The following is a 21,295-nucleotide window of genomic DNA, read 5'->3' as shown; positions in this document are numbered from 1 at the left end:
GACGGTGAAACACGGTGGTGATAATTTATCTTTGTGGGGTAGCTTTTCTAGATCTGATGTTACTCCCTTGGAAGTAAAAATCGACGGTATTATAGGTCGATTTGTAAATAAGAGTATTTTGGAACAGCAAATGCCACCATTTGCAGAAGAAGAAATGCCACTAGTGTGGCGACTTCAATAGGACGACGATCCGAAGAATTCTTCGAGTCTCACTGAAAGTTGGTTTATAGAAAAAGAAATTGGTGTGTTAGAATAGCCTTCTCAATCTCCGGATCTAGATCCGATTGAACGCCTGTGGGACCATTGGAAAAGAAAAATTCGAGACAAAAATTTGAAAAGTAAAGGAAATTTACGGAGGATTCTGCAGGACGAACGGTACGATATATCTTCTTCCTCGTGTAAGAATCCAGTGGATTCAATGCAACGTCGGTGTCAGGCGGTGTTGAATGCTCGCGGTTATGCCACTGGATATTAAATTTGTTTAATTGATCCGGCAGTTTAACAATATTTCAAAAATATTCCATATTTTGGTCAGAATGTGGTTTTTCATTTGTTATTTTTTTAATCATAACTTTCTCTTCATACCACATTATCAAAAGTGAAATGAAGTCTTCGAAATACCTAGTAATTTCCAATTATTATCATTTTACTCTATGATTTACCGAATAATGTAAATATTCCAGACTTCTGGCCACCACTGTCTGTGCATATGTAATGTCGCGATATCCGTAAAGCTTTGTGTCGATCGTTTGTGTTGGAAATTGAATCGAAATAAAATGCTAAATTATTATTTCTTGTTAAAACATGGAAAATAAAAATATAATTACTACCCTTCATTTCTACTATAAAAACACGATTTAATTTTGTTTGTAAAATGGCATTGTGAAGTTTACCCCATTACACGTCTACTGCTGATAATTCTTTTGTAGAAATTCAAATCCCCGCTGTTTTGAATATTATATTGTAAACACTGTGATTTATCATCATACGGCATATGTATGTTTTTAATTAGCGGACATATTTTCCTTTGTCCAAAAATGTCGGTATGTGTGCGTGCAATAGGTATTCCGATTAATTTTGTTGGTTTAACGTATGATTTCATCGGGGCTAAAAAGATAACAAGTAGGAGTTTAATTAAATAAAACATCAATTATTATGGATATCTCGGAAATTTATTTATTTTAGCTTCGATGGCATCTTGATGGATTAGAGAAAGTTCTCTCAGGACGGCGGCAGAAAAGCTTTTCGTTATAATTCTTATATTTTTGGAAATTGACTAACGCAGACTTATTTTGCCATTAGTTATGAGGCTTATTTTTCCCATGAAAAGTATTGGAGGGGCTAAAAATAACCCATTAAAAGATCGCAGGAAGGACATGGACATCTATCATTCTATCCATGATTTTGTTTAAATACGAGTGTACATTAAAATGATAAGATATATGTATATACAGTGTGACCCATTTGTTTTGGGGTCAATCTGCAAAAAGTTGATCGATTGCGCGATTTAGCCCGGATTTGCCTTTAATTATGGAGCTTGATAAACGGCGCATTTGCATCAGAAATGGCCTCGCTGACGTAAAATTCAAGGCCTGCTAGGACAGTTTCTAGGAGCGAAATCTGAATAAATCATATTAGCGATTTTCTTAGAAACGATCTGTGCACGCCACTGTGTTGACCACCCCTCAGCACGGGCCCGTACCGAGTTTTATCGAGAAATTTTAATTAATAAACGATTTTGTGGAAGAATTAAAACTGCGCCCTCAGTGTTTGTTTATTCCCAAAAATTCATAGTCGGCCATGGAGAACAAGTGAAGTGTTTAACTGTCAAACAAACGCAGCAAACATCAACGTCGATATCGGGACTTATTTGTGTTTAATGCAAATCAAATTGTTAATCGTGATAATTATGGACAATTTGAGTGCAAGAGAAAAAACGGAAATTGTTCGTCTTGTTGAAGACATCGTGCGCTCGCTCGGCACCAGAAGCTGCGCCAGAATGCAGAATTCACCATCAGACATCCAGCTGGACCGGTAAGTCGAAGAAACGAGGCAAAATGGACGTCGTGGAGTTTTTCTAAATAACAACAAAATTTTGCAATATTTTAACGACAATCCCCGAAGTAGTATTAGAGTGGCCAGTTTGGACCTTAATATACCCAGACACAGTATAAGAAGATGTAAGTAAGTACTCAGTGTGCATTTTTGATTCTCCTACAAAATCGTTATTACTCCAAATTTTTCATTAAAGTTTTGTACAAGTCCGTGTTGAGAGGTGGTCAACCCAGTGGTGTGCACATATTTTTTCTAAAAAGTCGCTAATATGATTTATTTAAATTTTGCTCCTGGAAACCGTCATAGTAGGTCTTGAGTTGTGTACCAACCAGGCCATTTGTGACGAAAATGTGCAATTTATCAAGCTCTAAAATTTAAAAACAAATCCGGACTAAACCGCACAATCAATGAACTTTTTACAGACTGACTCCAAAACAAATGGGCCACACTGTATATTTGTATATAGTATATTGTTAATTTGAATTTTTTTTTCTGTTGGATGGCATAATTAGTTAATCCCCTATCGGGGAAGCCCAATGTTTATTCCATCGGAAAGGGCTCTCCTGCAGCTATCATCTCAGCGCACGCCAATAAAATATAGCGACACCGATACATGTTTCTATTTCTTTAATAACGTCTAGTTTTGAGCCATCGAAACGCAATTTGCGGGAAGCCATCCTGTTTTGCTTCCATCTGAAGCAAAAAGGCCGTTGAGTGCCATATTTTGTTGTTGGAGGCTTATGCCGGCCATATGCCATCCATTCAGATTGTGAAATTCCGGTATTGACGATCCAAATTCGATGATTTTGATGTGGAAGTTAAAAATCGCTCTGGGCAACCGAAAAAGTACATCGACGATTAATTGAAAGCGTTACCGGACGTCGACCGAATCAAACGCTAAAAATGTTGGAAACATCGTTGGGGATGACGGAAATGGCCGTTTCTAAACGTTCGAAAGCAATTGGAACGGTCCAAAAGCGATAAATTTGGTTGTCCTACGAATCGAAACCTCAAGATATTGAACGCCATCTTGTCACGTGTGATCTGTTGCCCCAACGACAAAAACGTTAAACTTTTCTGCGGCAAATTGTGACCGGCGATGAAAACTGGATCCGATACGATAACTCGGAATGCAAAAAAATCAAGGTGCAATTTAGGGCACCCGTCAACTTCCAGACCAAACCCCAATATCCACGGATCGAAGGTAACGCTCTGTATTTGGTGGGATCAGCGAGGCGCAGTGTTTTATAGGCTGCTAAAACAAGGTGAAATCCCCACGGGGGACCGCTACCGAACCATCTCACCGGGGATCGATGTGAACTAATCAAATTGAAGCATTGCTCGAGGAACGATCCGAATGGGACGTTCGTCACAATAAGTTCATTTTGGAGAATGACAACGGTCGTTCCCATGTGGAAATTACCGTCAAGAACTATCTGGAAAATGTCGGCTGGGAAAATCTAGCCCTCCCGCCGTACTTCCCGGATGTTGCGCCTCCGAGTACCTCTTGTTTCAGTCAACGGCACATGGCCACGCAGCAATTCCGGACATACATATGGGGACATTAAAATGTTGCTTAATTCCTGGATTGCCTCAGAAGACCAGTCCTTTTTCCGCCTCGACATTTGTCTTTTGCCAGGAAGATAGCAAAAAGTTGTAGAAAGTAATGGACAATGTTTTGAGTAAGCCAGTCATGTCATTCTCTTTCAAAAAACATGTGTTCTCCAAAAAAGCCTTAAAACCAAGTTCACTAACTAACATATACAGTCTGTCCCAGATAAGGATGAACAGCATGGAGATCTCGGAAACGGTAACAGATACTAAACGGTTTAAATGGGAAAAAGTTAAGCAATTTAAAGCAAATTAATAATCCGTTTTTATACCGGTTAAATTCCGAACGGTTACGAAGATATCCGGAAAAGAACGAATTTGGCGTTTTTCGTTTTTTGCAAGAAACTCTTATACGGTTATAGTTGGAGGAATAAAAGTTTTACATTATTAAGGTACTTTTTTGAGCGCTGCTTAGCAGTGTTGCCAGTTTTCTTGTTAAATCCTTACTTTCGGAGACAAATTGGTAAACTTGATTTTCATATAGGCGCGATATCGATTATTCATATTTTCAAAATCGTCATAAAATTCCTTTTTCAGCCATGTATTACGTCTAGTATTTTTCTCAGAAACTCTATGAGTTATAGCTATTGAACCACTTTTTGATAAATCGGCCATCGTCTTGACTTATAGTAATGGTACACATTAAATAAATGAATGCTCTGGAAACGTCATCAAACGTCAACATGTCAAATTTCTCTTTATTAAAGAAGCAATTTTGAGCCATAATTATGCACATGTTAAACAAATTTAAGGTTTTACATGTTTACAATAATTTTGACGTTTCCATGCACCTTTGGCCAAAAGCATTAGGCACCTCTCTGGTTGTTTATTTAAATAAATGTGCGTTGCCCGGGATTATTTATTTTGCTGATTATTAATTATTTATGACATTGTCATGTTTTATAGAAAAAGTCCGATTTAAAACCAACATTTTTTTATAAATATCTGTCAAAATTAATTGCATTGTTTCCAGGATACGTGTATCTTTTATCTCACGGTCGGTCTTCTTTGATCATTAAAGGAATGCCGACTTCTTGTGTATTAGTTTAGTGAAGACTTCGTGCCAGTAAACGTGGTGAAAACAAGATAACTGAACGTCGAAAATCGTTCAAAAATTGTATTTTTATATGAACTGGGTCGGAATCAAGCCGAAATTGCAAAAATAAATAAATGTTCCAGATGCGCTGGACAAAACGCAATCCGTCGTTACCGAATAAGCGGTGGCAATCAGGATTTACAACTGTCTGTCAGTTGTAAATCCTGTAACGATCTGGTCGGAAATGTTTGAGTACAACTAGAGAAGACCGTTTGTTGATACGAGCTTCTGTAAAAAATAGAAGAAAAACATCATTTCACCCGGCCGCACAAGTTTCTCAGAGGAAGTCTGAACACGAATTTTAGCACAAACGGTGACAAGAAGACTGACAGTAGCCAGATTGAAAGGTTTTAAGGCCAGAAAGAAGTCTGGCTACCTCAGGCTAATAAAGAAGCCCGATTAAGATGGGCCTGAGAACAGCGTAAATTTACAGAAGATTGGTCTAATGTTAGGCGGTCCGACAAATCTAATTTTGAGGCAAAGTTTAAATTATTGCATTTTAATACTGTAGATAAACTTCCAAATATTTAATTAAAAACTATAGCATATATAATATAATAAAATAAAGCAATTTTTTTAACGCTATTTTGATAGAAACTCTCTTTTTAACATGGCGTTTTTAATTTTTAAAAATCTACGGAACGACCGGCGTCACATTTGGGAGAGGGAGAATAAGGGAGGCATACAACCCCAAGTGCCCACTGTAAAATACGGGGGTGGCGGAGTTGCGGTCTGAGGTCGTATGGCAGCCAGTGGAGTGGGACAAATCGTTGTTTGCGAAGGACGAATGCAAAGTGAAAAATACACAAATGTATTAGAATGATCACTACATTCGTCCTTTTCCATTTCGTTTCCCGAGGCCAACTTGGAAGGTGTGACATTTCAACAGGACAACGCCCCATGTCACAGAGGTTAATGCAGTAGTTTCAAGAAAATCAGATTGAGTCACTAAAGTGGCCTGCCCGGTTCCCAGACTTAATCCCTATTGAGGATTTGCGCGATATTTTGAAAAAACAATGTTCGAAAACATCAAAACAAAATCTTCAAAAATATATCAAGGAAGAATGGGGTAAAGTATCTGTTGATGTATGCAAACAGTTATTAGGGTCTTTGCCGAGAAGAATTCGGGCAGTTTTGTAGCTGCGAAGGGTGAACCCACCAATTATTAATTTATAAATATTAAAAACATTTATCCCCAAAGTAATCAGACATACTTTTATTTATATTTATATTTTATTAAATAAGTGTTTGTAATCATTTTCTCAGGTGCCACTACCACTTTTGGACAATATTATATATATATGTATGTTTTTTCTATAGGTATCTACAATACAATATAAAATAGAACAAGTCATTGACCTACATGGTCTTTCAGCCCTGTGCTTTAATGACAATACCTGTTGTATAATTGTATTACATTTCCACTGTCTTAATCTACATTGTTCCGCCTTCCAATGTAAAGTTGTTGTAAAGTCCGTTCGGGGTGTTCGTAACGTGATTCTTGGGTCGGTCTTGTCAGACATAATGACTTTATTATTTCCCAATTTTCCTCATTGTCCATCCACTGTTGTTGTATTGCCTTAGGTCTCTCTGTCACTTTCGGTATGCCTGTTTGTTCGTATAGTAGGTTTGCACTGGGGTTATATAGCAGATTGTTGGCGTGTCTAGCTCTAGTGATTGCCCTTAAAACAATTTGTTCGGTAGTTTGTACGTTTCATTTAGTTTTGTCTGTCGCGTTTGCTAGTAAAATACAGCCATATTCTAGTAATGGTCTACAAATAGACCTGTACACGTTCGTTGCCGTTTTCTTACTTATTCCCCGGCCTTTGTATGTTAACACTCGGAAGTGTTTGGCTCGTCTAACCATTTCTGATCTCACAAGTTGTTCGTATCTTTTAAATTTTAATTTGTTGTCCAAATTCACTCCCAAGTACTTTACGCTCCGACTGGAATTGAAGACGAGTTATGTTTCATTCTGTGCTAGGGCGCTAGTAACTGGGTTTTATTCGCATTTGGTTTAAATCTCCATTAACATAGTCAATTCATTGTCTTGTCTGCCAGTGACTCTATCGCTCTTGTCGCCCCCACATGTGGTTTTAACACGGGATACGAGCGGTGTATTGTCGGCATACTGTAAGAGATGTATGCCGCTCCGTCGAAGAAGTCTGGCCGTTGAACGCTACGGTTGTTAATGCCATGGCAGTAAATATTGTAGAGCAATGGAGACAACGGAGAGTCCTGCGGTAAGCCCTGTTGTGGGGAGAACGAGAAGGAAAAGATTTGATTGATTTTTATTTGTCGTTTCCGATCACACGGCAGGCTTCTCATTACGTACAACATGTATTTGGGAATACCCATATTTTAAATGGTAGTCCCGCGTGCCACACGAAATCATAGGCTCTGTTGATGTCCAGTAATAGTACGGCCGATGGACAGTTTCGTAAGTGAGTAGTCTCCACGTTGTTAACCAGAGTGTGGTAGTCGCGTTGTTCCCTTTAAAACCGAACCGGTATCTTGGTATTTGCCTTTTCGATAGTTTCTGAAGTTTGTTTTTAATTATTTGTTCGAAGAGTTTGTTAATGGTTCATTGTAGCGTGATCGGGAAATAAGAAGATAATTCAATTATTATCCTCTTGTGAAGCACCCATTTATACGTACCAATTCGAAGTATTTCGGAAACTTTATGGAAACTGCGGATTATGAAGTTTAATCGAGATACCAGCAACACTATTCGCAGGAACGAATGATGCGGGCAATTTAAGCTTCTGTCGCAAGTTTCGCAGTAGTTTTAATGTTTAGTTTACAAGCCTCCGGTAAATATTTGAAAACGTTTTAGATCAGTAGCCTTTAATCTACGTGAATATCAGCTGAAATTGCTGTATTACTTCTAAACAAATTCCGACTAGTTTAGTGACTGTATAAATATTTATTTATAACTTTTTGTCCGGCGGATCCGACGCACCGTTGCGCATCAACACAAGAACTGAAAAAACACGTTCACCTTTGTCTAACCAATTACGAGATATCGCTGTATTTGACACGTCGAAAACTTCCCAAAATTGGTAGTCGATTTCTTAATTTTAAGGCAGTCCTGCCCATTTTACATGTTCACATAATAAGAACGTTCCTCCGCTCAGCGAGGACTCCAGGCTATCGAGGAACATAACTTCAGGGAAATCTAAACCAATTCGGAAAGTTCAGATTGTTTGACAACTTCGAGTTTGTATAATGTCCCGTTGTTACTATTCATAATAAGTTTGTCTTTCAGATTGATGTCTTTACCTTATGCTTAAGCGGAATTGAATACTAACAACTGATCCTAGCTGCGAGCTTTTATGTCTGATTAAATTATAATTTGCCAGCCTCAATAGTTTTCGATCTTCGACGTACGAAACATTGATTGCAGTGAAGTTCGCTCTCTTGCGACTCTCAGTTTACTCTCTTTTAATAGTTTGCAAAATTGAACTTCAGCCTCAATGGAAAGTTTAAGCGATTCCGAGCAAAAACTGTATCCTGCCAACATTGAAAGTCATATTGATCTATCCGACAGGCGTTGAATAATGTACCTTTATTGCACCGCTCGATGACGTCAAACATGGCAGAGTTATGAAAATTGAATCAAATTTGCCTGAGGCCCTGTTGGTAGCAGGAAATGCTCAACGAAATAGCGTACGTAAACTACGTTTCACTTATATCCGAAAAAGTTATTCTAACAGATTTCATGATTTCATTTCATGCGTCTAATTCCAACAGCAAATTCCCGTTACATATCGGGAGCTTAGTAAGAGCGTTTAATTTCGTTTGACCGACTTAAACTTATTAGATTACTTTCTTCGTAGCATTACGTGTCGATTTTATTTGCAGTTTAATTGTGAGAATGCACGCACCTCGGCCTCAATCTCAGCAGGGATGTCGCAGATTTGACGTCATTTCCATGTCCAATTTTTCACGATTTCCAGCGAGAGAAATACGAAAACTGGCCATCGATAGGATGACCCCGGACGTCGGATGTCCCTGTTGATTTTAGCGTATCGGTCTATAATGGAAAGCGTATTATTAATGTAGCGGTTAAAATCGAGAGATTTAACGCAAACTGGTAACTCGCGCGGTACAAAAGGCCTCACTTTTCTCTTTCGTTTAATATTTGCGTCGACTTCAATTCACCTCAGACAAGCCACGTTTTCCTCCACATACGAAACCACTTTAAAAATAGAGCAGATTTCTAAATCCGAGCGTCATAAAATATTTAGATTTCAATTTCTCACCCTGGCGAATGTATGAAGTTAGCAGGGTTATCGTTCAGAAGCTACACCGTACACGGAGCTACATTACAGAGCGTGCTATTTTTAGTCCAGAATCAAGGGGAATTTAAAATAGGTCTGCCGCTCTCAATTCAAATAATACATATATTTCCGACCATTCTCATATGGCAAGATGTCAAATATACGATCATGACAAATAAAGACAAACTATCTTTGGACCTTACAATGTGCTCCTCGGACTTCCTTTCCATTTACAGCATGAATAATTACCACTTGGGGCATTCTCAAACCATGCGCGATTATTTCTTGCTCTGAAAGTTGCCGGTAACGAGAAATAAAATTAATCTTGAAGAGATATAAATGGTAACTATCACTAACAATACACAAAGAGCTTTGTTGCTGGCAGCGATCATTTAGCCAGTCCTCAGGGGTATCTAAACAATAGACATTTATTTCCCACTTAGCAGAAGGAACGTTTTATTGGCACTTAACTCAGAGACTTGTTGGAGTTTTCTAGAGAATAAAATTGTAATAGCTCCAATTTAATGGCTCATATTCGGAAAAGATTATTGATTAAGCGAGTTCGCGTACGAAGGAGCGATCTGCAATTTCCAAGTTGACCCATGGACGTTTCGGGGGAGAAGAGATTCTCGCCCCAGCGAGTTCGCATTAACGCGGCCCAATGCCGAGTTGGTCAATCGAGGTCATCGAAGAGCGAAAAGCGACCGAAGAATTATTGCTCCGATTTTTTTTTTGCTGATTTTTTAGTCGATTTTTTCGCGGATTTTTGTCGATTTTGCTGCCTTTTTGCCGATTTTTTGCTGACTCCTTGCCGATTTTTTTGTTGATTTTTTGCCAACTTTTTAGTCGATTTTTTCGCGGATTTTTTTCGATTTTCCTGCCTTTTTGCCGATTTTTTCGTTGATTTTTTTGCCAACTTTTTAGTCGATTTTTTCGCGGATTTTTGTCGATTTTGCTGCCTTTTTGCCGACTTTTTAGTCGATTTTTTTGCGATTTTTTGCCGATTTTTTCGCCGATTTTTTTGCCGATTTTTTTCCGATTTTTTCGTCGATTTTTTCGCCGATTTTGCTGCCTTTTTGCCGATTTTTTAAAACGAGAATCGCTTCATTACCGTCATCAACAAACGTTGCTAGCGGCTATTGTCTACCGACAAGTTCTGTTCGGTCGGAACCATTCGGCTTACGTAAAATTCCTCTGCGATAAACAAGAATTTACCAAATTCAGAATATCCATTTATAATCGACCCTCCATGAACAAAATTATTTATCGTAGTTCACGGATTGACGCACAAACAGATCGTACCAATCCATATTCACCATGATATGTCAACCCATACAAGAGCGTCATAGTTGGGAATAATGCGGAAATTTGAATTTCTCTGGGAATAACGAGGAATACAGGTTTACGTTTATACACCAGGGAACCGAATCCGCGTTTTAGAGGTAACAAAATTGGATGATATTATGTGTTCAGGGTTGGATTTGTAGTTTAAATAAAATGGAAATCTAATCTTCAGTGTTATGCAATATCTGTACTCCAACTTGCTGGCAAATTCGGGATTGAGCGCGATCCATAAATTTGCAGGAACAGGCGATTCCGAAATAATCTCCCAGAGCCAATCAATCCATCGGAGCCAAATTAATATTACCCACTATGAGTTTTTAAATATTTAACATATTCCAGCAAACGTTAAAGGCCAAAATCAATAAAAAAAAAGCTCCTACAAATTTATTAACATTGCGGGCCATAAAAATCTGGAATGACGTACAGTTTCTGTATTTGTTTAATAAATACAAATTTGGAAATGTAAACAAACTTGAAAGTTTAATTCTCCCGCTATTTTCAAGAAAACAAAGGGGGCACCTGTGTTATGTTAGATCTGTCGAAAATGTTTATTGCTTCTACCTGTTTTTTTGTAGAGGAAACTCACAATGAAATCTAACTGTCGAAGTTAAAATGAGTATAATTATGCTACAAGCTCATTAAAATTTTAAGTAAAATGCAAGTTGAAATTAGTTTGCCCCAAATGTTTGGTGGAACTTTTCGGAAGCTCTATATTTTCTTTGTGTTTTGTCTTGCGAAACTTTCTGCAAAATTCCTGTTTCTTGTTGAGCGAGTTAGTTTACCGAGCTTTAGCACCTGAAGGAACGTATTAAAGTTGCTGAATAAACTTCTGCTTTCTTTTTAACAAAAATGAATTCAAATTCCATTTCCTAAATTGACATTAGGGCATGGTTGCTTAGGGATTGTGGGTGCGACACCTTCATTGTTGGTGTATCCAATTCGGCTCCCAGTAATTACTTAACAGCGTCAGATTTTCATTTATGTTTTTACAACATAAATTTAACGTAAAATCAGGACTAACATTTAAAAAATACTGCTAGTATCGAATACTAGGGGCAATACAAGTTGTTGCGAACGCGAACTAACCTGAATTAATTAATATTTCAATCCATCATCAGCACAAACTAAGCGGTTTTATTCAGGAATTGTAATAACATTTAAATTAAACCAACGTTCCCATCTAGTTGGTTTGCAAAAGACCCCCCTTGTATAGTACATACGTATGTAGTATATAGGAGACACGTATTTCGCGAAAAGGTTCCCAAATCCGTATTTTTCGGATGGATTTATTGGAATACATGCACAAAGTCCTTTGGGACATCTCATTAAAAGTTAACAACTTTTCGCTTTGGTTTTGAAATTATGTTCTACACGGCTTAAAAAATTAAAACTGTTTAATTAAATAATCAGTTAATGTTGGGAATTGGAAAAGTTTTATTCAGCTCTTCTGAGGCTGTAACATGACCGAGAATTTTAGCTCTGTACCATTCGAATTTAGCCAGAGTTTGGAATTTTTTTTACCTGAAGTTATTAACGCTACCATTAGTTTATGGAGTACTTTTTTCGAATGCCTCAAAATTAAATCGAAAAGTTTGAACAAACTTTATCGAAGAGAGAGAAAGAGGGAGAAACAGAGAGAAGGAGAGGGAGAGACAGAGGGAGAGGGAGAGAGAGAGGAAGAGGAAGAGGAAGAGGAAGAGGAAGAGAAAGAGGGAGAGTGAGAGGGAGAGAAAGTGAGAAAGAGATATAGGGTTCAATTATTTAAAGCCAGGCACTAAAATAAAATTTTATGGCTTTGAATGACATTAACCAGACAACTAATACTTAAATGAGATTCACTTTATCTCTCTATAAGTTCGGCAATTTATCTGAATGAGCTCATAAATCACCGCTTGCAGGCTGCAAGTTATAAGGATAACTAGGGCCCTTTGTTACTCTCTTAATTAGTTAATACTGCAATTACTCAAGTGGCTGTAATAATAACAGACCAAGCACTACGGAATACTCGCCAAAAGCCGGATTATTACACGAGAGATACCTCGTTCGGTTATAGACACGTAGGACTATGTGGAATAACTTGATATTTGATGTGACGTTAATTAATGTTTTTTCCACGTGAGTTGAAATCGTGCGGCAACGACTGACTCTGTGCTCATAAAACTCTTGACATGATTCACAAAAAGGATCTTGCGAGATGACGCGCGAATGTTAGCCATGTTGTGCGACGTTCGGTGAATCCACGGTTTCGACTGCGTCGTGATTGGCTGCGCCGGTATCGTGACGGTTTGCACTTGACCAATCACAACATCTAAGCTTGAGATCTGCCACGTACACATGAAGGTTTAAATTTTTAACGTCTCTGAGGTTTGTAGAATTACTCCTAATGAAATCTGCTACTATCAGGCTTTGCAACGCTTTTACATTAATTAGAATATCCTATGCCAGAACAAATTCGAATGATGAATTTGAACTTTCGAGCACTTGAGTTCAAAGGCAAAATTGCTCGAGACGACGTCATTTCATGCGGAAACTAATGAAGCAAGAAAGTGCAACAAGTGAGGTCTGATATATCCGTTAAAAGCCGAGGAAAGGAATTTATACCACGCATTTCAACGAAATATTGACTACGTGATACAAAAGGCGATAAATATTTTGGAAAGACGAATGTGGTTGTTATTCCAGAGAAATCATCCTGGATTCGAGCGCGGAAAAATCCTTGTAGATTGTTCATACGCACGTAGAGTCGCGACCGATAGATGATACGGAGGTGTGAGATTCCAAATAATCATTACATGCCAAGTAGCTTGACTTTCATAGACATAAATCGCGTCCTTATTTCCCTTAAACGGCTTTGGTAGAGGATGTAAATACTTGTTTTGACACGGGGCAAGGGAAATAATGTCTGGCTCAATTCATTGGGACGTCTGGGATTGCTCCAGGTCCGGAATTGTCCAATTTGCTGCTTAATTAACACATCGAGCATAATCTGTAATTTTAGTATCGATTTTCTGTCCTGCAACCTCTCACCAGACTTTCTAGAAATAAAGCGCGATACTCTTCGTTTCCGCATGTTAAAATGTTCCTTCTGCTGATAATAAATTTAGTGCAAAGCGGTTAATTAGGTGTCAGCAGCATAAACCATTTTAAATCTTTTAAAGGATGTTTAGAAACCATGCTTTCGGGTTAGAGATGCTTTAACCAAAACTTCGAATCAGATAGAAGTAATGAAAAGTTTTAGATTCTCGCGGAGCACAAAGTAAACAACTTCTCGATTAAACCTTAAATCCTGCAACATTCGTTCGCGGTTTGGTTCTTCAGTATGCCAACATGGTTATGTAGGTTCAGGGCCAAGAGACCTTATTACACACACATGCCAGACTTAATTTAAATGGAAAAATTAACGCCATGTTCCTTTTTTAATTAGTTGTTTGGTCCTGGCAGTGAGCCCGTCTTAAAATTTTCTCGTCCTTTCAGATATGCATTTAAAAAAATTCTACGATGAAAAAACTTAACACGAATTGCCTGTGGGGACGGGGACGGGGGCTAACCCGAACTAACCTGAATTAATTTTCAAAAATTACCGTTTTTAGTGTTCACCCTACGAGACACATTCATAATTGAAAACATGAATAATCCAACTAGTAAACATTCATGTACAACATCCTTTCAATTTTATTCAGGTGGTTAAATTAAAATCGATTTAATGCACAAAAGGTGGTAGCCAAATGAAAAATACGTGCTATGCCCCAGTGGACAGTTGATGAAAGGTATTATGGTCGAACGAAGGGCAAATATTTGCAGGCCTCCTATTTCGATTAATTGGTCCAAAAATAGGAAACGTTGTGGCAGACTCTGATTTGATCAATTTGCAAACAAGTTTTTTTTTTTTTTTACATAAAACTCCTTTACACAACATGGCCTAACTGACATAAAACAAAGGCGTGAATGAAGAAAAAAAATAATGTCGATTTATTTATTTTTATTAGAGCAACTTCCTGGCATTAACGGTTACTTGCACGAGCCAACCAGCACAACAAACAAAAGTTTATATACCGAGTTAATTAAAATGATTAATACTTGATGGCCCGAATTAGCAATGCGCGTTAATAATAATAAATGCAACGTGCGATATGACGCTTTGCCGCATCTCGGGATTGCAAACACTGTTGCGAGAGAATTTCTGATTTATGTCTTTACGTATAGAGCCTCAAGCTTGTTGTGTAGCGAAGTGTAGCTCACTGTTGCTTAGATTACGACGACACGATTTCCACCGTCAAATTCCTCTTTTCTCTTTCCCTAAAGGCCGCAAACGGCAGTTACACGTATCAAATCTTATTTCCATACTTTGTGTAGGCTTTATTCCTCATGAAAGCTCAAGCGATTCCCTATCCGTATGCTCCTTTCGAGGCATAAAAAAGGATAATAAATCGCTAATTTACGAGGCTCCTTTAGGTGATATGTATATTTTATTTCTGTGTGTGCCGTAAAAGTTTAGGAGACCATAACAAACACGATTATGTAGTTATATGGCTCTTTTGTCTGTCATTGACGTCAAATGTAATTCTCTGTGAAATCATTTTCGATGTTGGGTTTGACGTACTCTTAGAAACGTTTCAAAATGGGTTTAGAAAAGGCTCCGACAAAATGGGCTGACAGGGACCTTACACTAAAACAATAGAAATTTCAAACCGTCTGAGCTGTAATAGTACCTTTACCTCCTTACCTGAAAAATTATTTTCACCGTAGTTACGGAAATTACTCATAACGTTGTAGACACATTAGTTCAGTGTAAAAACCCTGTAGGGAAAAAATCATTGTGAATTCATTATCCTTGTGTGTCGAAACACAAAGGGAAACCTCGCTGCCTTTGCTTGCGAAAGAAAACATTTCCTTGTCAATGTTTACCTAGTTATAATGGCAAAAAACGTGTGCTTGCCCCATTCCCTTGGGTGCTTGGTTCCATCGGTTAAATCGCAAAAGGACGGTCTGCTAACCTTCTATCGGCGACGCGACTTATTTTGACATAAACGGCGTCGTCGGTCTGTGAGACCGACTTAAAAAAACGGTTGTGGCATGCGCCACGGCTTAGTTTCGATTTTTTTTTTGATTTGGCCGAATTAAGATCATACAAGTTATACATGTTTTTTTCTCGAAAACTGAGCCAAACATAAAATTTTAAAAATTACACACGTCAAAGCCCAAAAATTGAAAAAACCTTTTTTTTTAATATTTTTTTTGTTTTACTATGAAAATTACGTTTTGGCAATTTTCAAATTTTTCCCAACATGGCACATGACAAAAAGTTGGTTGCACCGTTTCGAATATTGTCCAAGCCTTGACGCATTTTCTCTAATTTAACTAACCTCGCTGTTCTCGCCGTTTGGGAGATAGCAACGGTACCCCGTGGCATTTGGGACACCCGGTACAGCACGAATTCCAACATCGGTCTCTCAGATCGTCACCGTGTGTATGCTTTCACCATACGCACGGTAAGCATGCGACTGCTGATTTCTCGTGAGGTAACGGAGGCTTCTGGTGTGGGAAGGCACTGGGAGGGTAAATACGCAATACTTGTCGGTCTCACAGACCGTGCGTTACAAGCGAAAGGTTAATAACGTTAACGGTTCCGGTAATTCCCAGAGTTTGTTAACGTAAATAGCGACAACATTTACGGTTTAAAACAAAGCGCAGTCTCAGAGTAACAATGCTAATGTTAACTGGATGCTGAAGTAAGCGTAGCAAAATTTCTCTAATAATTATTACAACAATCGTTCGTTACTGCAGTGACGCTCAGTAGAGGAACATGCCACATCCTTAAGTGCGTAGTTAGTCTTGTCGACATGATAGATAATTTTAATTAAATTGGAGATTTATTATCTGCGAGAAGTAGTTTAAGGGTTGCATTTTTAGCGCCTGCGTTAAAGTGGGCATAACGAATGCAAAGTAATAAAATTACAAAGGAGAACTTCAAAAATTTCGCTTGGCAAATTCGATTTTGCAGTTTGAATACTTAAAAGTGCAGGAATGTAAATCGAAAAGTAAAAAATCGTATTATTTAGCGCACTTTCTGCTCCAATGTAGCAGGTGGATTTCCAATATGAATTTCTATTTGCACTCGCATAGCAAATACAAAGTTAAACAAACAAAAGTTGCAGATATTGTTTGTAATTTATGTCCTGAATGCACTAAAATTTTTGGATGTCAATGAATATTCAATACAGCTCTTGATTGAGAACCCCAACAACCGGATTATAAATTTTATAGTTGTGCTAGCTTGAACGCCAACACGCATGCAATTAGCGTTGGACTGTTAATTTGATTTTTAATGAGCTTTTTGTGGATGTTTTGGTAGCAAAATTGAACCGGCCCGTTCCTGAAATGGCCGTTTACTCTTTAATAGAAGCAGGCAACCTTATCTCACATATCTAGAAGACATAAAGATGATCAATAGCCCATACGAATATGGCAATTTTGGGTTAGTTTATGTAGGTCGAGTTGTCTAACTCCGTTTCAAAAGCTAATTGAAAGTTCCGTACCCCGGAGCTACAAAATAACTGGCTCAATTTTCAACAAAAGCAAATTGAGCTGAAACGGGGAAATAATATAATATCCATATGATATTCGTCCGTTCTACGAACAAATATTTTATAATAATTTAACATAAATAACGTTTTAGTGAACATTTGATCGTTTCTCAATAACTGGGTTAATTGAAATTTGTTACTGCATGAATTGAAATTTGTTACTGCATTATACCGTAACAAGCGAGAAGTGGGGTAAAATTTTTCAAATTTATATTTTTAGTTGCCAGGCCAATTTAGAGCTTTCTCTCAAATGTAAAAGCTGCATTTTGACCTAAAAGGGCACAAAATGTCTATTACAACTCGTTTTACGGCATCGCAATTTAATGGATGTAAGCAGTGCAAAGCCGAAAGGCGCCGTCGTTTCTAGTAATAAGGCAAAACCCGCAAGTATAACAAATTATGGTAATGTTCGTGCTTTGCGCCAAGCAATAATGCGAGGGCCCTTCGAATGTGAATTCTGAAAAAATGCGAATCTTTTAATTTAAATTTGGACCTTCCCCCCTTCTCCCGACGAACTCGCTTTTAGTGCAAACTAAGTGGGGCATTAAAAGCAGGACTCCGAAAATTAAAAAAAAACTAATCTCGACTATTTCCACGTTTACCTCTTTCACTAAATTGTATCGAAAGCTGAAAATTTTTGCCCAATTCATTAAGCTGCTCAGTCGAAACGAATAGAGCTTTTTTCCAACTTTATTTTTACGAGGAATTTCAGCTCGCAGTCTATCGTTATTTTGTTCACTTTTTCATGCTTCTTGATGTTTGGAATGGAGGTCGTGGAAACTGAAATAAAAAAAGGTTAACTGAACTGTAAAACGTGTACTAAAAGTGACTTGTAAACAACACGGTGCTTCCGCTAATGATCGTTCTGGGGGTTTCGCCACGTTCAGACGTAGCTGTAGTTTTGAGCGAACTTTTGAAACGAACGGAGACATTTCGCAAACAATTACCAAACCGAGAAAGGACATTTCAATTCGGATCTCCTTTAGGATCTTGGTTTATTGAGGAGCAGCTCTTTTATTACAAAAGCGTGCTCCATTAAACCATATTCCATGGCGACTGGGAGAGACGTGATTTCAATACGAATCTAAACAAAACGATTTTAAATCATGAAAATACGAGGTACAGAATCATTTGAAAAGGGGACAATGAAGTTTAGATAAGCTCTTTATAAAGTCTAATTCAGATTTTCTGAGGAACGGAAGAGGAAACGAATCGTCCTTGAGCCCAGAAAAATCCACACACGGGAAAAATTTAATTTAAAGTTTCTGCATCGGCCTAAGTAAAACGTATTTTTGTCTGAAATTTGATTATTATTTGTTTGCTGTACTTTGACCTTAATAACTGCGGCAGCCCGCCCCGCGGCTCCGAATCAACTATTCGTCAATTAAGAAGGAAAATATAAATAAAGGAGCTCCCATCTCTCCCAATTTCAACCGAGAATGGTAAAAAGCTTTTTTGTGCTCAACGCGAAATTAATAATGGTTTACCGGTCGCTACACCCGCTTACGTTTCGAGCTTTCAGTTTAATCGATTTTACATGAAAAGCAGTACTCTGGTTATTGAAAACTGGAGGATTTTTCACCAAACAGGTAAGTGTCGCGTAATGCTTCACTTTGCGCCGTGAAATCGTGAAAAAGCGGAAAGGTAAATGGTCCGCCGCTGGTCTCGTGATTTTACAAATCTCAAAGGAAGACGTGTCCAGGTATAGGAAAAAAATAAAGGGGATACGATCAATAATTTGTATTCGCTGCTCTCCTCTCTCTTTCTCTCTCCCTCTCTCTGTCTCTGTTCAGTCATAATTCTGCTTAAACCTACCTGCCCCTACTGATATTGAGATCACTCTATTGAAAAGTTACTTTCGACTCTACGTAAAACAAAAGTCTCTTCTTCTCACGGACCTTTCGCGTACACGCGTGAGCCTGCGACTCTACGTGTGCGTTTCCACCCATTCAATTTGCGATATCTGGTGTTTTCGGCTGTTCCCCGTCACCTATCGGCACTTTTTGATCTTTCTTTGCTGCCGATTGTAACTCTGCTTCAACCGAATTGATTTATGACGTTTGAAGTGTCCGTGGTGCCGACTTCACTTGACTTTTGACATTTAGACCGTGGAATGCTGTCAAAAAAAAAAATACCGATTCGGCTGCTTTACGAGCAAATCCTCGGACCTGTCAAATTCGTCAACATTAAAAAAAAATATATATATATATATTTTTTTTCTATCGAGTTGCAGGAATAATTGGAAAAACATTCGTCTATAAATAAAAATAAAATTGTCGTCTTCCCTTTTCTCGCCCTAAGTCGTTCTTGAGTTGCATCATTCCCTTCATAAATATAAAAGTTTTTGATCTTACAACATCGTTAGGGAAATTTTTACGACACACATAATGGTCTTTATATTTCACCGACTTCGTTTTATACGTATATAATCGCATCTCAGGAAGTCTTCTTTCATTTGGTAGTTTAAAATACGCATTGATTATGGGTGGAAATAAAGCTTAAATTGAATTGTCGTTCTCCTCATTTCCATTTATTTAAGGAGATTGGTCGATTCAAAAACTCAAGGCGCCTACAATTGCCTCTGCCGCACATGGACCGCAAGAACGGGACCGCCACCTCTTCACTTCGCTGCTGAGTGCTTTTTCATCAATTGTTTAACTCGTTTTAGTGCTCTACTCGTATGGCTCATCCGAAACCCTTTTCCTCATTGTCCACAGGACGTTTTGTCGGTATTTTGGCTCACGAAAGAAACCTCCTAAAACGTATCGTCGGCATACAAAAGAAGGCGATCAAGTCCGAAATTGTACATTTTTTTAGTTTTGTGACGTCCACGCACCTTAAACTCAACATTATTTGTCATGAATGACTTTAAAAATTCCATAAAAATGCTTAAATTACTTCAAATTCCGTACTGACCGAGTCCTTTTTGTAAAAACGTGTAAAAATAACTCCGCTTGGCCATTTTCTCCTGTGAGCACTCTTATCTGTATGGGACTTGATTGACTTTAATGACCGAAAGAATTCAATACACGTATACTACAAAATACAACTCGAGATGAGTGGGGAGAGAAAACAGAATGGCGGAAAGTCAAACGATCAAGATACGATGAAGGGTGACAAAATTTTATAATGTCCCGATACAACCATGACGAAGGGTATAAAATGTTTAATGTGAAAGTTAAAACAAGGGCTAGGCCCAGCATTGTTCCAAAAGAAAGCCAGTTAAAGACACGTCGTGAGCAACCATTGCCTATATCGACTAAGAAGAAAAACCACTTGGCTTCGTCGCACTCAGGGTAATTCCGGTCGAGTACCATGGTTGGTACTTAAACTTACCAAGAGACAATTCCTTGATTGACAAGTGTCCAGATGAATACAGTGATGAAGATTAAGAATTTTAAACTATATCGTTCGTTTAATCTATAATATTTTTTAATTGCGAATACATACCCTAGAGTGTACATTATTCACAAAAGTCATTATAATCTAACCTGATGTACATTAATTGATTTTATAGCCATAAGCAAATTATTAAAATATTAATAAATTCAAAACTACTATTGCTGCACTTGGTCATTTTCTCTTGTATATCGACGATACGTGCGTTATTCCTGAACACCCTGCCGTAGGTAAAACTCTAGTTAACTTATTTCAAATTTCCACTATCTGACGGGGCTCAAAGCACAAAGAGCCGGAAGTAGTATTTACAACCTGCCACGATCCTCTTCATTCCATAACGCCGCCATTAATGCTTCGTTCTGAGCATGCTAAAAGAAAACATTATTCACACGTTGTAAGTTAACATGTACATTTCAAAGGCATCTGTATACAAGTTATGAGACGAGGATTCTGCCACGCTTTTATTACGATTATACCTGAGTTCTTTTCGCTCCGGTTAAGTGGAGCGGATATTATCACATAATCTCAGTGTGAGTCCCAGAGGCCATAATTCAATGATTCACTCAATAGAGACGTCTGGAGGATCGGTGGAGGCTTTTACTCAAACTAAATTTAGCACGTGAGTCCTTGGATTCGATTAAGCATCGGCACATTTCCTGATTTAATGTAGATGCGAGCATAATCGTGTGCTTCAGTTCGACCAATCAATTTCGAAACTTCCAGTCCATAGAACCGAAAGCTTCAAAACGCATATAACAGTCGGTTTAAGTTTTAATTTAAAAATTAGGGAAAGTATACCGCAATCTGGCTGCGAGAAATGTCGTCCTTTAATCCTGCCCTACGACTAAATATAATGCCCTTCTTGCCAACCCTTCTGGAACTCACGGCCCCTCGTTTATTCTCAAGCTTTAACTCTAGCAAAA

General features: G+C 38.1%; 1 protein-coding gene across 5 annotated transcripts in view; it reads left to right on the top strand.

The window, feature by feature from the left end:
* The window catches only part of LOC136350824 (potassium voltage-gated channel protein Shaw-like), a 61,921-nt gene that overhangs the window by 9,065 nt on the left and 31,561 nt on the right, over positions 1-21,295 (top strand). Inside the window, exon 1 of one of the 5 annotated variants that reach the window (XM_066302906.1) lies at positions 7,249-7,575. The exons of the other annotated variants lie outside the window; for them this stretch is intronic. The gene's annotated coding sequence lies outside the window, so the exon portion shown is untranslated. Of the gene's footprint in view, positions 1-7,248; positions 7,576-21,295 lie in introns of those variants that run through there. 5 annotated transcript variants of the gene reach the window in all.

Source organism: Euwallacea fornicatus, chromosome 4 (assembly GCF_040115645.1).
Source record: "Euwallacea fornicatus isolate EFF26 chromosome 4, ASM4011564v1, whole genome shotgun sequence".
Lineage (NCBI taxonomy): Eukaryota > Metazoa > Arthropoda > Insecta > Coleoptera > Curculionidae > Euwallacea > Euwallacea fornicatus.
Note: the sequence above shows the minus strand (reverse complement) of the source record. Positions and strands in the feature narration are given on the sequence as shown.